We start from the raw sequence: 8,156 nt of genomic DNA on the forward strand, positions 1-8,156 counted from the left end.
GTCTGTTCTGTCTCCTTCTGCTTCCTCCCTTTCTCTGTGCCAGCTGTGAAAATAATGGGACACACACACACCATGTGCCAAATCATGAAACCCCAGAAGTCGTCCCGTTAAAGTTAGGAACATGACGTGTCCATGATCGCAATCACTACTAGATAATGGTCATGAGGCAGAGCTGATGGGATTAGAAAGGAGGAAGAAATAAGAGATGTGAACATTACAGAGGAGGAGGCAAATTTATTCTATATAGATATGACTATGCTCACAACACCCAGGATATTCAATTTAAAAACATTGCTAACAATAGAATGCAGTAGGGCATCTGGGTAACAAAATCAGTATATTCCAACATCATAAGCAGACAAGAATAAAACAAGGAAAAAGTGGATTTACAATAGCTACAAACAGATCATATACCTGTAAATATAGTTATCAAGTTGTGTGTAAGATGTATTTCATATGAAGAAAATTCGAAGATATTTCTGAGGAATATACACAAATAAAGGAAAAAATGGAAAAACAAATTTGTAAGACACAAAGCTCCATGCTACATAAGCCAATTGTCCCTATGTTAATATTTAAATTTAGGATAATCTGGCCAAGCGTGGTGGCTAATGCCTGTAATCTCAGCACTTTGGGAGGCTGAGGCGGGCGAATCACCTGAGGTCAGGAGTTCGAGACCAACCTGGCCAACATGGTGAAATCCCGTCTCTACTAAAAGTGCAAAAATTAGCCAGGCATGGTGGCGGGTGCCTGTAATCCCAGCTACTCGGGAGGCTGAGGCAGGAGAATTGCTTGAACCTGGGAGACGGAGGTTGTAGTGAGCTGAGATTGTGCCATGTACTCCAGCCTGGGTGACAGAATGAGAGTCCGTCTCAAAAAAAAAAAAAAAAAAAAGAAAGCATAATCTCATTTAGGAAATAGGCTTAAAAAAATTAGATATGCTAAAGTTTATATGAAAAAAGAAACAGATGAGCATAACCATATAAATTCTGAAAAATCAACAGTAATCTAGGCCTGGAGGATATTATATTAAAGAGCTAAAAGAAATTAAGTAGTTTGATAATGGTACCTGAATAGATAGATACCGAGACCAAGAAAACAATGTGGAGAGCCAGACATAAACCAAAGTATGCAGAGAAATTTAGTTTGTGATGAAGAGTACATTTCAAATCAGTGGGAGAAAAGGAGATTATTTAATAAATGGTGTTATGTTTAGACAAATGGTAGCCATCTAACACAGAGTTTAGATCTCTTCTTCGTTCCTTATACCCAAATAAGTTCCAGATGGAGCAAAGATTTAAATTTTTTAAAAAATCCACAAAAGTATTAAAAGAAAACATGGGAGATCTTATTTAAATAATATCCAAATGGAGGAGGAACTTTGTCTTCTTAAACATGATACAAACTTCAGAATCCATATAAGAAAAGAAAATTGATAACAATCAATATTATGATGTCATAAAATTAAAATTTTCTGCATTCCAAAAATTACTTTAAAGTCAAAAGATAAGCAACAAACTTAGTTGGAAAACAAATGTTTCCAACATGTGAGATACAAAGGCCTAATTCCCTTCAATACCTCTACAGAGGAATAACGAGAAAGACTAACTGGTCAAAAGAAAAACAAAGGACATGAACAGAGAGTTCTAAGTTCATATGAAAATAAATAACAGTGGTCTTTAAACATATGAAAGGTGCTCACTCACTGCTAAAAAATGCAAAATTTTTGTAAGATACCATATTTATTTATTAAATGGGCAAAAATAAAGACATTTGATGACACATGGTTAAGGGTAGAAAAACCAACTTTCTCTGTCATTGTGGGAGTACAAACTGGTGTAAGTTTTCACAGGGCCATTAAGGCAATGTCTCTCAAAATAAAAAAATGCACATATCCCCTGACTGGGCAGTATCACTTCTAAGAATTTATCCTACACCTACATTAACACATGTGCTTAATGACATACGTCTAAGGATATTATTAGTAAAAAGGTTGGCGATAACATAACAACAGAGGGTCACTTAAAGTATGATTCACTCTCACCTTGAAATGCTCTGTGGCCTTTAAAAGCAATGTGGTAGCTTTATAATGCCATGGAGCAAGCTCTCAAACATACTAACTCTGAGGCATCAACTACAGCTGGAGCTTTCAAACTTTTTTGATCCTAACCCACCATAAGAATTATATTTCACATCACGAATTGGTGCATTCATTCATTTTTTTCCGACAAATATTTAGTAACTACTATGTTGTTAGATACAAATTACGCACTGAAGAGACAAAAGTGAAAAAATAGATTAAAAAAATCTCTGCCAGGGCCTTGCGCAGTGGCTCAAGCCTGTAATCCCAGCACTTTGGGAGGCCGAGGGGGGCGGATCATGAGGTCAAGAGATCGAGCCCATCCTGGCCAACATGGTGAAACCCCATCTCTACTAAAAATACAAAAAAATTAGCTGGGCATGGTGGCGTGCACCTGTAATCCCAGCTACTCGGGAGGCTGAGGCAGGAGAATCACTTGAACCAGGGAAGCGGAGGTTGCAGTGAGCCGAGATAGCGCCATTGCACTCCAGCCTGGTGACAGAGTGAGACTCTGTTTCAAAAAAAAAAAAAAAAAATCTCTGCCATTATGGAATATATATAGTCTATTTTTTAACTTGTTATATATATATATTATATATTATAATATATATCCTATGATATACATTATATATTATAATGATACGATATATAGTATATATCATAGGATATATATCATATTATTATATTATATATTATTATAGTATATAAATAATATATATTATAATTATATTTATATATTATCATATATTATATAGTATACATATTATTTATAATATATACTATATTATATATTATATACTATATTATATATGCTATAACAATATATTATATATAACATGTACATATATAATATCTATAAAATATATAAAAATGTATATATATTTATACAAATATATACAAATTTATACATATAAAAATATAAAAATATATAATATATAAATATATAAAAATCTATATATAATATATAATATATAAAATCTATATATAATGTATATTATATATAATATTTTATATAATGTATAAATGCATATTATTATATATTATATAACCATTATTATATAATATATAATAGATGATATATTATTATAAATTATATATTATTATAAGATTGTATATAATATAGTATATATCTTATATACCATCTATAAGATATATGTATTTTTCACTTGTTATATAAATATAACAAGCAGTACTCTAGTGACAGAGGCAAATCAGTGGCTACCAGGACTGAAGATGAGGGGGAAGGGATTGACTTTCAAGGGCACTGGGGAGCTTTCTGGGGTCATGGAAATGTCCTATATCTCAGTTGTGATTGTGGTTACACATCTGAATACATTTGTTAAAACTCATCACATTTTATAGTTTATTTAAAAGGGTGAATTTTTATTATATGTAAATTATATCTCAATTAGCTTGATTAAAAACATCTGAAGCAAGTTTTATGACAACAATGCTTGATCTTTTATGTGGATGTACTCTAATCCATTCCATCCCATACCGTTCTTTTTCATTAAAACAAAACAAAACAAACAAACAATATCACACCTATAGTGAACTTTGCAACCTGTTAATGCATCACAATCAACAGCTTGAAAAATTCTGTTCTATGTTTACTACTGTTAGTGTAAGAGGAGGTAAACATCATATATGTGAATAGATGCTCATAAAACGTCTGTAGACATGTGTATATACAGTATATATAAATGTGTATACATATTAACAATAGCAATGAACTTCTTATAAGAAAGAAACTGGGGACTGAGGATCAGGGAAGAGGAGGATAATTTAATAATACTGTACATAATTTTGCAATATTTGATTTTTTAAACCATGGGTATATGTCACTTTGTAAAAATATAATTAAAACATTGAAAAGAAAAGAGAAAAATCTGACAGCAGAGTTGGGGTCTAGCTGTCATTTGAACTACCTGTGTTACAGTGTCTATGTTGCTTAACGGCTCTGAACTTTTTCCATTCTCTATAATATAATAATGTGAGCCTATATGAATCCTTTGGCCCCGAGCTCTTAGATATTCCAATTGCTCTTTGAGTCAACCCCTATCTACTGGGCTATACTGAATTATGAGATATAAGAAATGGGAGGATCACTTAAAGCCAGGAGTTTGAGACCAGCCTGAGCAACATAGTGAGACCCCATCTCTTAAAAAAAAAAAAAGAAAAATGTTAGCTGAGTGAAATGGCACACACCTGTAGTCCCACCTACTTGGGAGGCTGAGGTCGGAGGATTGCTTGAGCCCAGGAATTCAGACGCAGTGACCTATGATCATGCCATTGCAATGTAGCCTGGGTGGCAGGGTGACATTCCTTCTCTAACAAAAACCAAGTTGTGTGTTCATTCATTTCATCTGCAAACATTTACTGAGCATCCACAACAGGTGAAGGGCCAGGCTAGAACCTGAGCATATAGTTTTTGCGTCAATAGTCTTGTGGGGAAAAGAGCAATGAATAAATAAATGGCCCTGCCATGTATCCTTTGCCACCTATTCTCAAATGCTCCTGCACAACAGAGAAAGGAGCATTTATCTCCACCTGGATAGATTAAGAGAGGTGATTATAGGAGGGTTGGATCTTAAGGATTGGACCAAGCCTGTGAGTTGGAGGTAGAGTAGGAAGGGCATTCCAAGCAGTAAGTACTGCACCACCAAAGGTGTGGAGCTCTGAACACCTCCCCCACATTCCAACCTCATGCCTTGTACAGTTTTGCCCAGCCTAGGACACCTTCCCTCCTCCTTTTATTTATTAATTTTTTTGAGACAGACTCTTGCTCTGTTGCCCAGGGTGGAGTGCAGTGGCGTGATCATGGCTCATTGCAGCCTCTACCTCTCAGGCTCATATGAACCTCCCACCACAGCCGCCTGAGTAGCTGGGACTGCAGGTGCACACCATCACACCTGGTTATTTTTTTTTTTGTAGAGATGTGGTCTCACTATGTTGTCCAGACAGTTCTTGAACTCTTAGGCTCTAGCAATCCTCCTGCCTTGGCCTCCCAACGTGATGGGAATGTGAGGTGAGCCACTACACCTGGCCTCCCCTCCTCCTTGCTCATCAAATCTTGTCCTTTGGAGGGCCATAGCCCTGAAGAAGCATGGCCAGAAAGGTCTCAGTGAGGTCAAGGAGGGAGAGAGGCTGGGGAGTTAGGTTAAGGTCAGGCTGGGAAGGAGCTGGTGGGCCAGGATAAATGGTTTGAACTTGATCCAGGGACAATGGTGAGCCACTGAAGGGAGATGAGGAGCAGAGTTGACAGTCAGACCTGCTTCAAAAGTTGAGTCTGGGGTCAGTATGGAGCATGGGTTGGGGGGTCAAAACCAAGACTCAAGGATCAATTAGGAGGCCCATGTTTCAGAAGGTTGTCTCCCCTTACTCTGGCCTTATGCTCCACGGAGCACAAGAGACTCCCACAGAGAGAAAGCCATGCACCTGCTCAGGGCTGTGTGGGTCCCAAGCAACCTGAAGCCCATCAAACCCCTCTACTGAGAGGATGGGAGAGCAAGGCAGAGTGATGGGTGGCACTTCTGGTGGTCTTAGGTCATGCACATCAAACCTGGAAGTGCGCATCCTGAGGAATCCATGGGCCTAACTTACTCTCCTATAGCACAGACACAGGAAGTGAGGGACTTCCTCTCCCACAGCATTGGGCACGAGGGCTGTCATGTCCACCTTCAATGTGCCCACCTCTTGCCCGGAATCCTGCTGGAATGCAGATCCTGATTCAGGAGGTCTGGGCTGAGGCCTGAGATTCTGCTCCCAGGGCAGTTGCTGGGCTGCAGGCTATGCTGTAGTATCAAGGGTTTAGGTCACATAGCATATACAAAACACAGTGCTGGGATTTGAACCCAGGTCTGCCAGGCTGCATTCATTCTTTCATTTATTCAACAAATCCTTGTTTTGTGTGTGTGTGTGTGTGTGTGTGTGTTTAACAAACACAAATGAAATGCTTACTACGTTCCAGGCATGGTTCTAAATGCTTTATGAACACCAACTCATTCAACTCTCACTACATCCCCAGAGGATTGGGACTATTGTTATCTCATTTTACAGATAAGTAAACAGAGGCACAGAGACATGTAGTAACATGCCCAAAGTCAAACAGCCGGTAGGTGGCCTAGTGAACACCATCCTTGCCACATGAACCACAGGGGCTGAGCCCTTCCTAGGGCACCACACTAAATGTGGGGCACTGAGTCTCCAGGCATGGCTGTTTTTGACTTTACAGAATCCAGATGTGGCTCTGGAGCTTGGCTTTAAATTCCATGTGTGAAGAGCCTGCAGCCCTATCTTTTTTCATCCGTTCCCTTTTCCAATGAGACTCACTCAGCAGCTCTGCCTCTGGCAAGTTCAGAAAGGTCATCTGTTTAAATGAGGGCTTACTCTCTATCTACCTTTCCTCCAGAGACCAGAACTCCTGAGTCTCCTATATTTTTGAGAGTAAACTCTGGGCAAAGGCATAGCTATGACTTTCAAGAACCAGTGAGACCTGCAGTGGCTCCAACAGACCTCGGTGGCTTCACTTCCAGCTGTGGGCATGGGTTCATTTCATCACCTCCCCAGGCCTCAGTTTCCTCTTTGGTAACACCGAGATGACAGTAGTAGTCCCTCCTTGTTGTAGATGCTGGGGTCACTCTGTATCCATCCTCTGGCTGCTTCGAGGACTGTTCCTGGCAGCTTGTTGCTGCCCCTTCTCCAAAAAATTGTCTTAGGTTGAATAAGTGTTCCCCACCTAAGAGGTTATGTCCCTTCTTCTTTGAATCCCAGAGGCAGCCAGAGGCCAATGGCTGATGAACAGGGCCTCCAAGTCAGACTTACCTTTGCCTTATGGTGAGACTAACTTTGTGATGTGGTTCATGTGCCAGAGCTCCCTGTGCCATGCCCAGACTGGAGCTGCCTCCAGCTGAGACCTACTTCACGCTTGCCTTGCTCCTCCCTGGTCCTGAGAAAACAAATGCATCCAAATCCTTGGAGATACCATGTCACAGAACTTTTGAGAGGATTACATCAATGAATTAGGGCACTGAAATGCTTAGAAGAGCCAGCGCTTAGTAAGTGCTCACTAAGTGTTAGCGCTTATGATCCAGATTTCTCTGGAGTCAGGCTCCCATATCCACATCCAAGAAGCAGCTTGGCATTTATCCACATTTTCCTCTCGGATGTGTCTTGCTCATCTCTTTATGAGTAACATTTCAGTCCCTGGAACTTTGTCGGTGTCTAATAAATGTTTATTGAACAATATTTATTTCCCTCATTATTCATGGAGAACAAATAAATATCCCCAATCTTCTGAAATAGTCTTGGCTTCAAACATATTGTCCTGTTGTTCCCATAAATGTATTTTATTGTTAGACTGGTGGTCCAGTACTTCATGATCACTATATCGACGTCTGTTGCAGAGTGCCAAGTCTCTTGTAGCAATTACTGGGGACTTGGGGCTTCAGAGGAAGGTCACCTAAGCCAATCTTGGAGGGCCAGGCAAGGGTTTTTTTTTTTTTTGTCGGGGGGCAGCATCTTGCTCTGTCACCCAGGCTGGAGTGCAGTGGCACAATCTCGGCTCACTGTAACCTCCACCTCCCGGGTTCAAGTGATTCTCCTGCCTCAGCCGCCCAAGTAGCTGGGATTACAGGCATGTACCACCACACCAGGCTAATTTTTGTATTTTTCTAGAGACAGGGTTTCACCATGTTGGCCAGGCTGGTCTCGAACTCCTGACCTCAGGTGATCTTTTCACCTTGGCCTCCCAAAATGCTGGGGTTACAGGTGTGAGCCATCATGCTCGGCCCAGGCAAGGTTTCTTAAAGGAGGTGAAATCCCAGAGAAGACCGGAGGAACAGCAGGGGTTAGTGGGAAAAGTGTCATAGAGGAAAGGCTGTGAAGTGAGGCAAGGAAAACTCTGTGTATTGGTGAGTGCCAAGCTCTTAGGTGGGGCTGCATTAGGAAAGGCAGGGTGGGCAGGTGGGAGAAAGAGTTGGGAGGGGAAGGCAAGCCTGGATCAGGAAGTTCTGTGTCCCAGGAAGGCTTCATCCTGAGAACAAATGGGGGGACTTTGAAATGAGCAGGTAATGTG

Source organism: Papio anubis, chromosome 8, assembly GCF_008728515.1.
Source record: "Papio anubis isolate 15944 chromosome 8, Panubis1.0, whole genome shotgun sequence".
Lineage (NCBI taxonomy): Eukaryota > Metazoa > Chordata > Mammalia > Primates > Cercopithecidae > Papio > Papio anubis.